Source organism: Lissotriton helveticus, chromosome 8 (genome assembly GCF_964261635.1).
Source record: "Lissotriton helveticus chromosome 8, aLisHel1.1, whole genome shotgun sequence".
NCBI classification, from domain to species: domain Eukaryota; kingdom Metazoa; phylum Chordata; class Amphibia; order Caudata; family Salamandridae; genus Lissotriton; species Lissotriton helveticus.
The window spans coordinates 238,062,644-238,081,754 of record NC_136069.1 but is presented as its reverse complement, the minus strand read 5'-3'; positions in this window follow the sequence as shown (position 1 = coordinate 238,081,754).

Genomic DNA, 19,111 nt, shown 5'->3' with positions numbered 1-19,111 from the left:
GATTCAAGAGAGCACTGCAAGCAGTGCAAATCAGGAACAAGAAATAGCTTAGCCCAGGAACAAAGAATAACTATAGCTCAGGAACTCAGGAAACAAGGTAGCACTGCAAGCAGTGCTAATTCAGGAGAAGGGAAACTGCTGCAGTTCAGGAACAAGGAATACTAAGTCTATGGTGTCAGGGTAGCACTGCATGAAGTGCTAATTCAGGAACAGGGAAAACAGCAGCAGGTCAGGAACAAGGCATAATTAAAGCTCAGGAAACACTGAAAACAAGAATAGCAAAAGCTCAGGGAACTCTGGAAACAAGGATTGGTCTCACCGGTAAACAACTACAATGACTAACCTTTGCCTGAAGGGAGCTGGGGCTTAAAAGAGCTCACAGTAATCACATGCAGCTGGTGTGAGCAGGCTAGCAGCAGCCAGCCACAGGTGAACTGAATTCCTCCACCCATCCTTGGCCTGCAGGGGTGGAGACAAACTAGTGAGCAGGGAATTCTGGGTAATGGAGTTTCAGGCATAAGTAGGCTGGCTTTAAGTCTAAGCAGGCTGGCTTTCACAAAACCCAGCATGGATTGGGACTGGATGTCAATTCCCAAATAGTGTCCAAATGGCTGGAAGTCAAGATATGCATGCAGGGGAGTATCAGGAAGCATATTAGAACACTGGAGAGTCCCACAGTTCAGCCCCCTGGTGGTGGACAGGAGAACACAGGGAGCGAATTGTGACAGTACTCCCCCTCCAAAGACCGTCTCCTGGAGTCTGGAACTGGATCTAAAGCCTTTGCTCCTAAGAATTAAGTCAATTCCCATCATAGATTCAGTGAACGCTATCAGAGGACTGAAGGTAAATTGTGATGATCTGGAGAGTTGGATAATACTCTGTAAATTAACAGTAGTATTGAAGGTAGAACTTGAAGAGTCCAAATCCAGTGACAAGGGCTTAGAAGCCTGCGTTAAATGTGTTTGAAGTCCTGATGATGACAGGCTAGAGTAGCACTCTGAAAACAAAGGCTGATTGACTGTAGGGTCAAAAGCAGATAACGGATTGGCAGGAGGCACAGAGGTCAAAGTCAAACTGGCTGAAAATGAAGGAGGTGATAGGAAGCAGACCTGAAGTTCTGGCCCCGGAAGAAAACATACTAAAGCTACACATGCAGGAGACTTAGGAAGCAGGTATGCAGGAGACCCAGTCCCTGGAGGCTTACATGTTGAGAGTTTTGTCTCTGGTGCTGGAGGTTCAGTCTCTGAATGTATATGTATTGAGACCTCTGAAGGCTGGGAAACTGGAAGCACAGGGTCAAATCGTTGGCACAGTAGAGGCTCAGGTCCAGAAGGCAGGGAGCCTGGAAGCTCTGGTGCAGAAGGCAGGGAGCCTGGAAGCTCTGGTGCAGAAGGCAGGGAGCCTGGAAGCTCTGGTGCAGGAGGCAGGGAGCCTGGAAGCTCTGGTGCAGGAGGCAGGGAGCCTGGAAGCTCTGGTGCAGGAGGCAGGGAGCCTGGAAGCTCTGGTGCAGGAGGCAGCAGGCCTGCAGGTTCTGTTGCTGGAGGCAGCAGGCCGGCTGAGGACTCGGGCTCTGGAGGCAGCAGGCCAGCTGAGGACTCGGGCTCTGGAGGCAGCAGGCTGGCTGAGGACTCGGGCTCTGGAGGCAGCAGGCCGGCTGAGGACTCGGGCTCTGGAGGCAGCAGGCCAGGTGAGGACTCAGGCTCTGGAGGCAGCAGGCCGGCTGAGGACTCGGGCTCTGGAGGCAGCAGTCCGGCTGGAGACTTGGGCTTTGGAGGCAGCAGGCCGGCTGCGGACTCGGGCTCTGGAGGCAGCAGGTTGGCTGAGGACTCGGGCTCTGGAAGAAGGTAGTTTGGAGGCCCCGGTACGGATGGCAGGACAGCTGCAGGTTCCGCCTCAGATAGCAGGTAGGCTGCAGGCTTGGGCTCAGATGCCAAGCAAACTGAGGATTCTAAATACTCTGAAAGACGACAAGCTGATGGCATAGGGGCACAATGATGATAGGCTTTAAATTCTGGAAAGGGCGGTAGCCCTTGAACAGTAGCTTCCTTGTTGTCTGTAGTGAAATCTTCACAGTTGCTTTGCACATAAAAACACTCTGAAGTTCTTTCTTCAGGATGGCTCAGAATAGTGCTTGTCTTAGCGTCTGTGATGATCAGACTCCCTTTACCATTTGGCAGTTCACATGTCTTAGTCAGAGGAAACAAGTGGTCTTTGGAAATGTTCTCGTTTTCTTCTGCATTAGAAGGTGCTACAGTTGCATCAGAGCATACAGTACTATCATTTCCTGACTTTTCAATATGTGGTGTGCTTGAAGGCAAAACAGCAAAGAAGGGGTCAGGATTTTGTTCCTTATCAGCAAGGAGGTTGACTTCTGTCACAGCCGTTAAATCAAGAGCATGGTCTGAGTCACAGTACATTGTCACATCAGGGATTATGTGGGGCATTGGTTCATGCTTTGTCTGTATGTTACTGGCCTGTCTATGGGTTATCTCTGAGATTGAACTGGCCTTACCAGAAAAAGAAAGCAAGGGGATGTTTTGGGTCTTGCCTGAAATTTGGGGTTCCTAAAAACTGGAGGCACACATCTCAGATGTAGCACCTAGATGTAATTTAGCACTAGAAGACCAAACAGAGGCGTTAGAAAATTCAGGATTCAAACAAATACTTTCCTTAACTGCACTTTGAGACATGTTACTATGGCTGTACTGAGTGGAATCTGAGTGATTAGCCACAGGATTATTTTCACAATTACTAGACCAGCTCTGAGGGGACTGCAACACAGCGTGCAAGGTTTCATTCTCCATTTCTAAGGAGGCTAACATAGAAGCTGAAAAGTATTCTTGTACCAGGGTTTTAGATTCCCACTTGAACTCTGGGTTATAATTTTTTAACAGAGTTTGAAACATTTTATTCTCCATTTGTAATTCCAAAATCTTCCCTTCAAATATATCCTGTGAAGATTGAAAATATTTTACTAGGTGCACAGTCAAAATATCGACTCCAAAAAATCGACTGGACATAATATCGAGTTTTAAATATCGACTGGACAAAATATCGACTGGACAGAATATAGACATCAAAAATATCGTTTTTAAGGTAAGTAAAGTAATATCGACTGTTAAAAATATAGACAGTAAAAATATCGAAGTATATAATATAGGTTCTTAAAATTATCGAATTTTTTATAATATAGAATTTTGTATAGTGTTTTTTAAGTTATTATATGTGTGAAAAGTGTGTATTTATGTTATAAAAAATAATATTTAATGAAAATGTTATTTTTTTAATTTTGCGTTATTTAATTCTGTAGCGGGTTGTGGGTTTATAGGGGAATAGGGTGGGAAGTAATTCAATTATGATTAATTAAATATGTACATTTATTTATTGTTATTCATTTTTAATTGTTTGTTAATTAATTTATATTTGGTAATTAATTAAATTTTAATTGGCAATTAATTTAAATTAATTGATTAATTGTTAATTATGTTAATCTTTCTAATTTAGTTTCTGTAGTGGGTTGTGGGTTTATAGGGGAATTGGGTGGGAAGTAAGTTATTTATAATTAATTAAATATGCAAACATATTTATTAGTATTGTTGTCGAATTAATTGTTAATTAATTTTTTAAGGGTAAATAATTAAATTAGAATTGCTAATTAATTTTATTTAATTGGTTAATTGCTAATTATGTCAATTTAATAATGTATTTTTGTAGTGGGTTGTGGGTTTATAGGGGAATAGGATGGGAAGTAATTTATTTATAATTAATTAAATGAATCAATTTATTTTATTGTATTTAATTTGAATTTATTGTAAAATAATTTTTAAATGTTAAATTATGAATTGTTAATTTGTAATTAATTTGTATTATTAATTTAATAATTGTAATAATTAAATTGAATTTGTAATTTTAATTGACTGATTTTTATATTATATTAAATTCGTAATTACTTTTAATTAATTTTTGATAGATATTAATTTATATTTATTGAAATAATATATAAAGTATTTAATTTCCCTACTGTTGCACTCTCTGGAGTGGTAATAGTAATTTTTACCCCTACGCTATCCAACGTTTTCCATACTGTTGCACTCTTTGGAGTGGGATTAGTAATTTTTACCCCTACGCTATCCAACGCTTTCCCTACTGTTGCACCCACTGGAGTGGGAATAGTAATTTTGACCCCTACGCTATACAACGCTTTTCCTACTGTTGCACCCACTGGAGTGGGAATAGTAATTTTTACCCCTACGCTTTCCAACACTTTCCCTACTGTTGCACCCACTGGAGTGGGAATAGTAATTTTTACCCCTACGCTATTCAACGCTTTCCTCACTGTTACACCCACTGGAGCGGGAATAGTAATTTTTACCCCTACGCTATCCAACGCTTTCCCAACTGTTGCACCCACTGGAGTGAGAATAGTACTTTTTACCTCTATGCTATCCAATGCTTACCCTACTGCGGCACTCTTTGGAGTGGGAATAGTAAATTAAACCCCTACGCTATCCAACACTTTCCCTACTGTTTCACTCTTTGGAGTGGGAATAGTAATTTTGACCCCTACGCTATCCAAAACTTGCCCTACTGTTGTACCCACTGGAGTGGGAATAGTACTTTTTACCCCTACGCTATCCAACACTTCCCCTACTGTTGCACTCACTGGAGTGGGAATAGTAATTTTTACCCCTACGCTATCCAACGATTTCCCTACTGTTGCACTAACGGGACTGGGAATAGTAATTTTAACCCCTACGCTATCCAACGCTTTCCCTACAGTTGCACCCACTGGAGTGGGAATAGTCATTTTAACCCCTACGCTATCCAACACTTTCCCTACTGTTGCACCCACTGGAGTGGGAATAGTAATTTTTATCCCTACGCTATCCAACACTTTCCCTACTGTTGCACTCACTGGAGTGGGAATAGTAATTTTTACCCCTACGCTATCCAACGATTTCCCTACTGTTGCACTAACGGGAGTGGGAATAGTAATTTTAACCCCTACGCTATCCAACGTTTTCCCTACAGTTGCACCCACTGGAGTGGGAATAGTAATTTTTACCTCTACGCTATCCAATGCTTACCCTACTGCTGTACTCTTTGGAGTGGGAATAGTAATTTAAACACCTACGCTATCCAACGCTTTCCCTACTGTTGCACTCTTTGGAGTGGGAATAGTAATTTTGACCCCTACGCTATCCAACACTTTCCCTACTGTTGCACCCACTGGAGTGGGAATATTAATTTTTACCCCTACGCTATCCAACACTTTCCCTACTGTTGCACTCACTGGAGTGGGAATAGTAATTTTTACTCCTACGCTATCCAACGATTTCCCTACTGTTGCACTTACTGGAGTGGGAATAGTAATTTTTACCCCTACGCTATCCAACGCTTTCCTCACTGTTGCACCCACTGGAGTGGGAATAGTAATTTTTACCCCTATGCTATCCAACGCTTTCCCTACTGTTGCACCCACTGGAGTGGGAATAGTAATTTTTACCCCTACGCTATCCAACGCTTTTCTCACTGTTGCACCCACTGGAGTGGGAATAGTATTTTTTACATTTTGCTATTGTACGTTAATAATATTGGATATTATTTAATTATATTATGTTAATATATATATATATGTTTTAAAAAAATGTGATTGTAAAAAATGTTTTATAACTTTTAGTAAATATTTAATTATTATAATTTAATTTAAGTATTTTTAAGTATATTTTAGTAATTAATTTTAAAGTTTAATTTAATTTAACACTGTTTTTAATAAAGTCGATATTTTTTAAAACTATATTTTTGTAAACGATATTTTGTACTCGATATTTTTGTACTTACCTGTTTGTACATACAAACTCAATATTTTGTCTGTCGATATTTTTTCCTCGATATTTTAGGTAGTCGATATTTTGTCAGTTGATATTATGTCAGTGATCCATTTTTCTACAAGGACTGTGGTAGACTTTGAAACTTTACAACAATTAACAGAACTAAACCTTGGATTTTGTTTAAACTTGATACTATATGCAAACATATTTATTGGTATTGTTGTAGAATTAATTGTTAATTAATTTATTATGGGTAATTAATTAAATTAGAATTGCTAATTAATTTTATTTAATTGATTAATTGCTAATTATGTCAATTTAATAATTTATTTTTGTAGTGGGTTGTGGTTTTATAGGGGAATAGGATGGGAAGTAATTTATTTATAATTAATTAAATATATCAATTTGTTTTATTGTATTTAATTTGAATTTATTGTAAAATAATTATTAAATGTTAAATTATGAATTGTTAATTTGTAATTAATTTGTATTAATAGTTAAATAATTGTAATAATTAAATTAAATTTGTAATTTTAATTGACAAATTTTTATATTATATTAAATTCGTAATTACTTTTAATTAATTTTTGATAGATATTAATTTATATTTATTGAAATAATATATGAAGTATTGAATTTTCCTACTGTTGCACTCTCTGGAGTGGGATTAGTAATTTTTACCCCTACGCTATCCAACGTTTTCCATACTGTTGCACTCTTTGGAGTGGGAATAGTAATTTTTACCCCTACGCTATCCAACGCTTTCCCTACTGTTGCACCCACTGGAGTGGGAATAGTAATTTTTACCCCTACGCTATCCAACATTTTCCCTACTGTTGCACTTACTGGAGTGGGAATAGTAATTTTAACCCCTACGCTATCCAACGCTTTCCCTACTGTTGCACCCACTGGAGTGGGAATAGTAATTTATACCCCTACGCTATCCAACGCTTTCCTCACTGTTGCACCCACTGGAGTGGGAATAGTAATTTTTACCCCTACGCTATCCAACGCTTTCCCTACTGTTGCACCCACTGGAGTGGGAATAGTAATTTTTACCTCTACGCTATCCAATGCTTACCCTACTGCTGCACTCTTTGGAGTGGGAATAGTAATTTAAACCCCTACGCTATCCAACGCTTTCCCTACTGTTGCACTCGTTGGAGTGGGAATAGTAATTTTGACCCCTACGCTATCCAACACTTTCCCTACTGTTGCACCCACTGGAGTGGGAATGTTAATTTTAACCCTACGCTATCCAACTCTTTCCCTACTGTTGCACTCTTTGGAGTGGGAATAGTATTTTTGACCCCTACGCTATCCAACACTTTCCCTACTGTTGCACCCACTGGAGCGGGAATAGTAATTTTTACCCCTACGCTATCCAACACTTTCCTCACTGTTGCACCCACTGGAGTGGGAATAGTAATTTTTACCCCTACGCTATCCAACGCTTTCCCTACTGTTGCACCCACTGGAGTGGGAATAGTAATTTTTACATTTTGCGATTGTACGTTAATAATTTTGGATATTATTTAATTATATTATGTTAATATATATATATGTTTTAAAAAATATAATTGTAAAAAATGTTTTTATAACTTTTAGTAAATATTTAATTATTATAATTTAATGTAAGTATTTTCATGTATATTTTAGTAATTAATTTTAAATTTTAATTTAATTTAACACTGTTTTTAATAAAGTCGATAATTTTTTAAAACTATATTTTTGTAAACGATATTTTGTACTCAATATTTTTGTACTTACCTGTTTGTACATACAAACTCGATATTTTGTCTGTCGATATTTTTTCCTCGATATTTTAGGTAGTCGATATTTTGTCAGTCGATATTATGTCAGTGATCTATTTTTCTTCAAGGACTGTGGTAGACTTTGAAACTTCACAAAAATCAACAGAACTAAACTTGGATTTTGTTTAAACTTGATACTAGTGGTCTGTGTTTTAATAGGTCTTCTCTCTCTTTTGACAAACCGATCACAGTTTATTTTGAAAGTAGTATTTAACAAGGTTCCTCTAGTATTCGGTGTTGTGATCTGTACTGGACTAACAGACTGGGTAACATCATCTAAATGGAAAACAGAGGTTATGAAATGAATCTGCTCTTTCTTTGGCTGCTGTGTGGTTAAACATGCTTTAACTGGGGTCATTGAACTACCAGTTTGGTAAGATGCTGATAAATACGGTGTCTGGAAATTATCTTAAAAGAAAACATTGTCTTGACAGGGGGTCTCCGAGTTACAAACATCAGGAAAATGTCCCCTAATAGTACCACTCTCTAAATTACTACTTTGTCTTTCTGCTGCTAACAAGGTCTGCAGAAATTCGTTTTCATCCTGTAGGTCATAGGCTGACATCAGGTGAGGATCAGGGTTACAGATAGAATAAAAATCTAACATAGACGGATCAGCTGACCACAGGGAATAATATTCAGCACGTAAGAGTCTGTTTTGTTCAATGAATCGATCTCTAGAGTCTAAGGACTTTCTACTAGGTTGTATAGAACTGTGATTTGGTAATGGATGTCTGCCAACCTGCACAGACTTTCTGGATCTGACACTATACATATTGGCAAGGACTGACTGGGAGAGCTCTGAGAAATAAAAGGAGGTAGCTAACTGAATGCAAAGAAACCTCAGAAGTGACCCTGGAAATGTGGGTTGGTCATTCTGTCAGGGACTGTCCGGGACTATGTGGGGAACACAGTCAGGGACTTGGACAAGGACTGGGAACTGCGTAAATTTGTTTTCATCCTGTAGGTCATAGGCTGACATCAGGTGAGGATCAGGGTTACAGATAGAATAACATAGACGGATCAGCTGACCACAGGGAATAATATTCAGCACGTAAGAGTCTGTTTTGTTCAATGAATCGATCTCTAGAGTCTAAGGACTTTCTACTAGGTTGTATAGAACTGTGATTTGGTAATGGTTGTCTGCCAACCTGCGCAGACTTTCTGGATCTGGCACTATACATCTTGGCAAGGACTGACTGGGAGAGCTCTGAGAAATAAAAGGAGGTAGCTAACTGAATGCAAAGAAACCTCAGAAGTGACCCTGGAAATGTGGGTTGGTCATTCTGTCAGGGACTGTCCGGGACTATGTGGGGAACACAGTCAGGGACTTGGACAAGGACTGGGAACTGCGTAGAAGACGTACACAGAAAGGAGGAGTACAGTGCTGCCCAGGATCATACAGGGAGTCAGAGGAGAAAAAGGTATCCACAGGGGAAGCCTGTACAAGTGAACAAGATGGGTAAGAATCAGAAAGGAAGGGCACTCACAATCAGAAAGGAAGGGCACTCACAAGGCAATTTAGCATTCAGACTAACTACACCCAGGACGGACGTGCAAGACATATATATAATACAACATTAACAATAAAGGGGGGTGTGGGGTAAAGCACTCAGGAGCTCCACATGGTAAGACTGAAGCTCTATAAGTTTCTTACCCGCAATTGCTGTTATAGATACAGACTGCAAATACCCACATGTAGGATATGCATGCAAAGGCAGGGTCTGTGGAGCTGATACCTATGGTGATGTTATACATGTAGCACAAAGACAAAACTCACAGTGAACAAGAAACACCACCTAGGTAGTCAGCTGAGCCCATGGATCCTGGCGATCAAACAGGAACGTGCGAGGCAGTAACAGCAAAGGGGTAGAACTAAACACAAGCACAATAGACAAGGAGCTAGCAAGTAGGAGTGCTTAACAGGAAAGGAAGGAAATGACAGGGCACACTTGGCAGAAAGCAGATAACAAACATGCAAGGTAACAGAAGTAAGACAGCAGAATAGAAAGGCAGCAAACTAGAACTGGAACCAAGGAAATGGGAAGCAAGGCAGGGACTGGAAACGGATATACAGAAGGGGAGGCTACAAGGGTATACTAGAATAGTGCAGGTTAAGGAATCAAGAAAACGAAGTAGCATAGAAGGCACTGCTGGGGCAGGAACAAGAATGAGCTAAGGCTCAGGAGTCAAGGCCGCACTGCAGACAGTGCTGGTTCAGGAACAGGGAACTACCAAAGCTTCAGAAGTCAAGGTAGCACTGCAGGCAGTGTTAGTTCAGGAACAGGGAAATTACTAGAGCTCAGGAGTCAAGGTAGCACTTCATACAATACTAGTTCAAGGAAACAGGACATAGCTACAGCTCAGGAAACAAGGAGTCAAGAGAGCACTGCAAGCATTGCAAATCAGGAACAAGAAATAGCTAAGCCCAGGAAGAAAGAATAACTATAGCTCAGGAACTCAGTAAACAAGGTAGCACTGCAGGCAGTGCTAATTCAGGTACAGGGAATAGCTATAGCTCAGGAACTCAGGAAACAAGGTAGCACTGCAAGCAGTGCTAATTCAGGAGAAGGGAAACTGCTGCAGTTCAGGAACAAGGAATACTAAGGCTATGGGGTCAGGGTAGCACTGCATGCAGTGCTAATTCAGGAACAGGGAAAACAGCAGCAGGTCAGGAACAAGGCATAATTAAAGCTCAGGAAACACTGGAAACAAGAATAGCAAAAGCTCAGGGAACTCTGGAAACAAGGATTGGTCTCACCGGTAAACAGTTACAATGACCAACCTTTGCCTGAAGGGAGCTGGGGCTTAAAAGAGCTCACAGTAATCACATGCAGCTGGTGTGAGCAGGCTAGCAGCAGCAAGCCACAGGTGAGCTGAATTCCTCCACCCATCCTTGGCCTGCAGGGGTGGAGACAAAGCAGTGAGCAGGGAATTCTGGGTAATGGAGTTTCAGGCATGAGTAGGCTGGCTTTAAGTCTAAGCAGGCTGGCTTTCACAAAACCCGGCATGGATTGGGAATGGATGTCAATTCTCAAATAGTGTCCAAATGGCTGGAAGTTAAGATATGCATGCAGGGGAGTGTCAGGACGCATATTAGAACACTGGAGAGTCCCACAGTTCAGCCCCCTGGTGGTGGACACGAGAACACAGGGAGCGAATCGTGACACCCAGGCACTACCTTCTACTCATCCAATCATTTAGGCACTAACTTTGTACTCATCCATTCACTCAAGCACTACCCTTGCACTCATCTATTCACCCAGGTACTACCCATGCACTCATCCATTCCCTGATGCAATCCCATGCACAAATCCAATCAGTCAGTCAGTACCCTTACATTCATCCATTCACACAGGCACTATGCATACAATCATCCATTCACTCAGGCACTACCAATGCACTCATGAACTTAACCAGGCACTACTTGTGTACTCATCCAATCACCCAGGCAGTACCCAGGCGCTCATCCAATCACCCAGGCACTACTCATGCATTACTCCAGTCACCCAGGCAGTACCCATGCATTCCTCCAATCACCCAAGCACTACCAATGCACTCATCTATTCACTGAGGCACTATCCATGAACTCAGCCAATCACCCAGGCAGTACCATGTACTCATCCAATTACCCAGTCACTACCTATACACTCATCTAATTACCCAGACACTATCCATTCCTTCACCCCATCTCCCAGCCACTATCCATGCACTCACCCAATCACCCAGGCATTACCCATTGACTCGTCCAATCACCCAGTCACTACCTATACACTCATCAAATCACCCAGGCACTATCTATGCACTCTCCCAATAACCCTGGCAGTACCCTTGCACTCATCAAATTACCCAGGCACTACCCATGCACTCATCCAATCACACAGGCACAACATTGCACTCATATATTCACTCAGGCACCACTGCTGCACTCATTGTACATCCATGCACCACTTTTGCACTCATTCCATCATCCATACACCAGTCATACACTCATTCCAACAATTATAAAACATTTTTTTAACTGTAACAGGAACCTTTTTTTTGTTGATTTCAAGCTTTATATTTTTTCTTCTTGTTTATGTTAATAAAAATGGCAACTGGGACGACAGGAATTCAAATAGCATACTCCATTTTTTAGCCTGCATGTTGTTTTGCAGCATTGCGAATAGCTATAACATACTGCTCACCAGCACTTACACTTCAGTCCATGCAGTACATGGCCATACTTGAAAACTTTGTTGTCGTAGTCTGCACCTCTAAAGGGACTTTCTGGCCGGGAATTGTTGCTGCTGACAATGATATAGAAGGTCCTCCAGCTCCCCACTGGTTGATCAGCAGTTGGAGACATTTTCTACTATAGGTTTTATGGTCATAAAACATGGACTTCGTCCCACATTAATTATTTTTGTTCGTCCCTCTAGAGAGGGTCTTGTTGTAGATTGTGCATTGCATTTGTTTTGCAGCAGTTTTATATTCAACAGATGGGATTTTGAAATAATCCCATGCTACACTGGCTCTCTCTTTTGAAGGTTCTTCTTCTAAATCTTCAGTCTCCATCTCCACCACATCCTGGTTCTTTTGTTGTTGCTGCAGATTCCCTTCTGTTTCCTGTGTTGCCATTTTAATGATAAAAATGACACAAACTCTCCACAGCAAGATTGATCCACCTTTTCAGGGTGAAGTTCCATGAAAAAATATTCAAGAAGGACTACGTTGGTAGTCACAAAAAATATTTTTTTTTTGTAAAGGTGTTTTTTTCCTAAATTGATCACAGAAAGAAAAGTTAAAACAATATTTTATTAGATATTTACACTTAATATTTATTTTAAAAATGTCTTATTTTTCAGTATATGAAATACATCTGCTGATCCCAGATTCTCCACAGTAAATGTGACAATGTTGTGCTGAGTCAAAGACATTTTCAAACAATAAATAGCTATCAATGTACTTTCTGATCTAACACATACCAACTCAAAAAATGAGTGGTATAGAATATAAATCTAATATCCAATATCCAATAATAGAAAGAAAATATGAAAATCTTGGAGGCTAACTTAAAATAAAAATGGACGTTACAATTCAGAAATAGAATTAAACAAAACCTTAGAAATTTGCTGAATAAAAACAAACATTACATGGACGTTATAATTAGGAATTATCATTTAAAAAAAACCTTAGAAATTCTCTGAAAAAAACAAAGGTTACAGGAACGTTATAGTTAGGCTCAGATTTCACAAGCACAACTCCAGATACATTCAGCAGTTATAGTTAGCTGGGCTACCTATAACTCGTGCCACTGCAATGCACTGCTTATGACCTCACATATTACATAACTTGTGAAATGGTCTGTGACATCACTGATGACATCCCTAGTGTATTGATGAGTGAAGTATTGTTCAGCAGAGTAGGTTTTGGTATACTAGTAAGAAGTGTAAATAATGTGTTGCAGAGTAGAGCCATGTATGGTGGAGTGTTGGGTACTACAGTGGCATCACGTATACTGTGTTAGGGTACAAGGACATAGAGTTTAGTTCAATACAGTGGAGTGGGATGTCATGCATCAGAGGGCATATGGTACAGTGGAGCAACTTGTAATATAGTTGAATGCTATGTTTTTATGCCCAGGTCCCAGAAATAACCTGCGGCTCGCCCTGCTCCCTCCAGCGTACTTCACGGGACCATGCGGTGACCCATGATTGCTCACCTATCACACCTTCCACAGTATAACACAGCACTCTTCGTGATCTGGGAGTCACGAGTTGCCATCAGAGGTTTTTATCCTTTAGGGGTTTTTCTCTTGGAGACTCCTTCTGGATGGCACTGTCTGCTCCGCCATTCCATTATCAGCAGCACTGTCACTACCAGAAAGGGTAGCCCCTAACATGGGCAGACAATAAAGATCAAGAATCATAATCGTGAACCTTTCTTTTGTACCAAGATCACGGAAAGAAGTCTATCCACTGAAGATCCTGACAACGTTGTGCAGTGGAATAGTTTGATGTCTCGTACATTCTGACAAAGTGGGGCACAACAGCATACAGTGCAAGGGCACAACTTATTTTCCTTTTGTAGAACTGAACTTTTTGTACTTGGTTTTTAAAATTGTATTTCATGCACTTACAAGTATCAGAGTTAACTAAACTGGATTTGTATACCCTTATCCACAAACAATGGCAATTTGTGTATGGGTGGGATGCCTTGGAAGTAAAGAAAACTATTAGCTTTCAGAACCCACCTTACAAATAATAGACATCTGCAATGGTTGTAAATGGTAAGTTTATAACACAGTACTACAGTGATATTTGAACGTATGTAAGAAACAGAACTTCTAGAGAATCCATTTTTGTTTTTCATTTTATATGCCTCTCAGACTGAAGTAACATTTGTAGTTCATGGTAGTCATCATGAAACACTGGGAAAACAAATCAAGTGAATTATGAAAGAACCTATAGATGGTGTCCATGTCCAGCTCTTCACACATTTATTTAATTAATGGGATATATGTGAAATCATAGAAGGCAACAATACTTATAGCAGATTTTTTAAAAGGTCATCAATAATGGAAACCTTTTGGACGAGTGTGATCAAAAGTAAGAGTATTATCATCACATTCAGTCCAACCTGTATTGTTCTTTCAGTATATGGTATAGTGTCCTGATGCTGCAGTATCTCTGTGATCAAAAGTAATAGAACTAGTAGAAAAAGCGTGCCCTGAAATACAAATGTGAGAAGCAGTAAACTAAGAAATAAGTATATTGATATTTCTGTTAATGACAGAACATCTTTGAATCATCAAAAATAGATAATTTTGTTACCATTGTTAAATGAAGGGTTGAGGCAAATTCAGACCTACAGTTTGGACATCTTCGTATCTTACATTTTCTATTGGAATGGATTTGAGGTCAGGTATTTAGACGTGAAAAAAGTTGTCACCACCACTTGCTGTCCTTTTGTAGAGCAAAATGATGAAGAGTAGACCCAAAATTTGATGGTGCAAAATATTAAAGTGACTTTATTGTGCCCAGGGTGCCCGCCATGACGCGTTTCGCTTCCCTCTGAAGCTTGATCACATGACATACTACGAAAGATCCTGAAGGCTATTGAAAGTGCCAGTGCATAACAGGACTAAGCAAATCCAGTGCAAACCAATTGGAGACATAAACATGGAAAAAACGCTGTGCAAACTATGCAGGATCACTCCGTGCAATACAGTACTTTTCATATGATAAAACATTGTACGCTATGGGGCATATAAAATTGATAAAAACCCAGGTAATTTGTTATAAAAAAATTCCAATCAAACCCCTGATTGAAAAATGTAAATACCTTATCTTACTGATATCAATAAATATAGCCCTTCATCACATAGCATAGTAGATCTGTTGCACAGTGTAAGTTATTCATACATTTACCATTTGGTTATTAAGGATGCCATTACTACCTTTTAAGTTCATAAAGCCCACAGTGGGCCAAGTAAACCAAAGCACTGTTACGCAAATCCATTCTCAACTTAGTGGACATGCCTTCCTAGTGGATCTGATATGCAAAATACCCTAAATGTGCAAAAAAACGCTTAAAGTGCAAAAAATTCTAAACTATACATACAATCTTTTTGTTACACATTGAGAATTTTTTTTAAAAACCCAGCGGAGACAGAGGCAGCATTATTGTTGATATATGGGATAGATAAATTCCCTAGATGTCATAACTTTGTATCATTAATCAGTCAGATAAAGTCCCTGTAATAAAATAGCCATACAAAAATGTTTCTTAAAAACCCAGACAAGCATTTTCGAAAACCCTAAAAAGAAGTATCAGACTGAATTTTATAAACAGGTATGCAGATCTTCCCTATCGAAAAGCCCATTATGATTCTTACTGTCAAGCTCCAGTATATATCTAGTTTTGAGGAGACGTAGCTTGGCTTCACGATCTCCTCCTCGTTTACATGGAAGAACTGTATCTATTACATAATACTGAAAATGGGCTGGGTATCCTGCATGTTTAATTTCGAAATGCCTGGCAACCGGATATGCCTGCTCCCGTCCTGTGATTGCCCTGATGTGCTGGAGTATCCGTTTGTGGGCGGGTAGCTTGGTACTACCATCATACCTCAACCCACACGGACACTCCAGCACATAGACTGCATAGTCATTTCTACATGACAGTCTTTTAGTAATGGCAATCGGTTCTGGTTTGAAAGGACTTGTGTAATGGTTTTATTGTTACCAAATCGACAAGCTTTACATTGGGGACACTTCTTAAAACCTTTTCTTAAAGACAACCATGTACTAGAAATTTGCATTTCCAGATTGTTACTGACTAAAGCCTTAGCCATGGAAGGGGACCTTCTAAAAGTAAGTACTGGTTTTCTTGCTACACTTCGACCAATGACAGGGTCAATTTTTACCAAGTTCCAGTTTTTATAGAAGATCTTTCTGAGTTCTGCGTGTTGCCGATTATAAGTAAGGATTAAACGGGTTGGTATGCTTGGTTCCTTATTGTTTTCCGAGTTTTGATTGACTCTGGGAATTAGTGCTTCCTGCCTTGTCATGTTCTGTGTACGTCTAATAGCACTATTCAAAACTTGATGAGAATAGCCCCTAGCTAGGAAACAAATCCGACTAGCCTCCTGTTCCAATGTACACTCTGGATCAGAATTGCAAATTCTTCTGATCCGCAGCATCTCCCCATAGGGGATACTACGGATAAGATGGTGCGGATGGTGGCTAGCCGCATGCAGAACCTTGTTTCCGGCCGTGGGTTTCCTGTGAAGTTTAGTGGCTAAATTGTTATTCTCCACATAAATTTCAACATCCAAAAAACAGATTGAATTAGCATTGATATTAGATGTGAAATTGAGATTCAGATTATTGCTGTTCAGCTCATCAATGAAGGCCCTGGCACTGATCTCTGAACCCCTCCTTATAAAAAACAGTTTGTCAATGTATCTCAAGTACAGAAGTATATTGTGGTCAGTGATTTCTCTGTGTTGCCCAAACAGGACCTGCTCCTCCCACAGCCCCACGTGCAAGCACACATAGCTGGGGGAGAAGCAGGCCCCCCCATCGCCACTCCTCTAACCTGTTGGTATATTTGGTTGTTGAAAATGAAGAGATTTTGCTCTAGACACATCTGCACCATAGAGAGTAACATTTTGTTATGAGTTGAAAAATTCATTGGACGCCTGTTTAGAAAATGTTCAACCGCTTTTAGTCCATCATAGTGCCTTCTTGATGTATATAGGGCAGATACATCCAGAGTCATTAAAAGCAAATCTGGTCCCCAGACAACCTGATCAATTTTTCTTAAAAAACAGACGTGTCCTGAACATAAGAATCCAATCCTTTGACCCAGTCCTGCAAAAAATAGTCGATGTATTTGGACATATTCTCTGTTGAGCTGTTAATAGCCAAAATAATCTGTTGTTCCGGGGGTCTCTCTATGTCTTTATGAACTTTCAGGATCAAATAAAAAGTGGGGTTGACTGGATGTTCCTTCTTCAGGAAGCAAAATTCATTCTCTGATAACAGTTCCCCACTCCTCCAAGCCTGGAGTTTTGAATATTGTTCCGTCCATGTGGATTTTAGAATTTGGAAGTTACTTCTCCAGTAGCAAGATGTGTCTCCCAAATGGGACTCCGCCTCCTCCAAATACAGATGGCGGGGCCACAGGACGATGTTACTGCCCTTGTCAGCTTGTCTGACTATTATATTGTGATCAGACTCCAACTTTCCAATTAGTTGTTTGTAACACCGTTTCTGTTTGCTGATAATATAATTCCTCTTATTTGTGGCGGTATATAGTTTTTTTAAGTCCTGGAGCACCATATCCTGGTATACATCCAAATTGTCATGGACCATTGTGGCTGAAAAACTGACTTAGGTTTGAAAGGGGTGATACATTTGCTTGAATCATCAGCCAATGATGGCTCAGCCATATTAGTGGACTCCCCCTGCTCATTTTGTAAAGCCCAAATTTGTTCAAAGGACTCACGGACCCCAGCAGATAATATCGAGGGACTAAAGATGATGTCTGTTTGAGTTTTCATTTTTGGTTGCAGCCGATGAAATTTGCTCAATTTTAATTTTCGAATAAATCTGAAAGTGTCCATCCTTGTATCCGCATAGTTTAGGTTGCATGGCTGATAGTAGGACAGCCGTAAGCCTAGGACTGATCTCTCTCCCGCAGTCAGCTTGAGATCCATCAAGTTGATTACTGAGTTGTTTTTTTTGCTGATCCGGATTCTGATTCTGGAATCGATTCCAACATCCCTGTGTCACTTTTTTGCCCATGTTTCTGTTTTTGCTTGCTGCACTTGAGTCGCTGGCCACGCTTGAAGTTTGCTCTTTGCCTTTTTTGTTGCCAGGGGGTACACGTGGTCTTAGTGTTTCCCGGTGATCCTGGCATAAGCAGTTGACTTCTTGTGCTAGTGTGAGCTTGGTAAACCCCAAACTTGGATCCCTGGTGGCATCCCCTTCCGGATCACTTTCTGCGGCTGAACTCAGATCCGAAGCGGACAGTGATATCATAGTGGTCTCACTTGCTTTCCTTTGGGGTGGTCTGTTTACTCTTGCTTTGACTGTGTCATATCGGCGAGCAAACGTAAAAACCTGCCCATTTTGGTAGTCCGCTCGGTCCCTCTCAAATTTAAAGGCCTTTCTTTTCTTTATTATTTCCTCATCCCCGTGAAGTCTGAACATCATCTCGTCCCTCATTTTTTTGATTTGGTCGCTCATCTCAAGTTTTCCATTTTCAATTTCCATGGCATCGATTTTCATTTGTAACTTAGCGTGATCACTTTGGGCATATTTATTGAGACATCTACAAATATTTTAAATGGTGTAAGAGTGGAACTTAAATATAGGCAATTTAAGAATTTATGTTCCAAAGAGTAGCTTACACCAAACTGGAAAACTGAATAGCACCTCTACACATATCTAGCATATATCTTATGCCACGTGTAGAGTGGCATATGTGGCTGTGTAGCAGAATTTGGAGATAGAGATTTGCTAAAGTCTTGTATAAAGGTTGATCTAAATGTTCCTTAATAACTTCATCTGGTGGTATAATAAAAGATTGACAGTGATGTTGCTATCGCAATTAATGCCATTTTGATTGTTAAATTGATGTTCTGTAATTTTGGTGTGTTTTGTTTTATGTGTTTTTTTTTCCAATTCTTGTTCAGAATCGTTGTTTGGTTCAATTTTACTTTTGAAAGACATTTTAGGTTTAGTAACAATGAGATATTCACCCAGATGATGAGTGCATGCCTTTTGAAAACTATTGTATTCGCTCACACAGATATTGTCTGCATAAATTCTTGTATCATCAAAATCATATCCACTAGTGAACAAACGCCAACATGAAGCTTGATACCATCTATGATCAAAACATTCAATTTTTTTAGAACTCTCCCAAGTACTTGGCATGTATCAGTATTCAAAATTAAGTACGCCAGTTTGG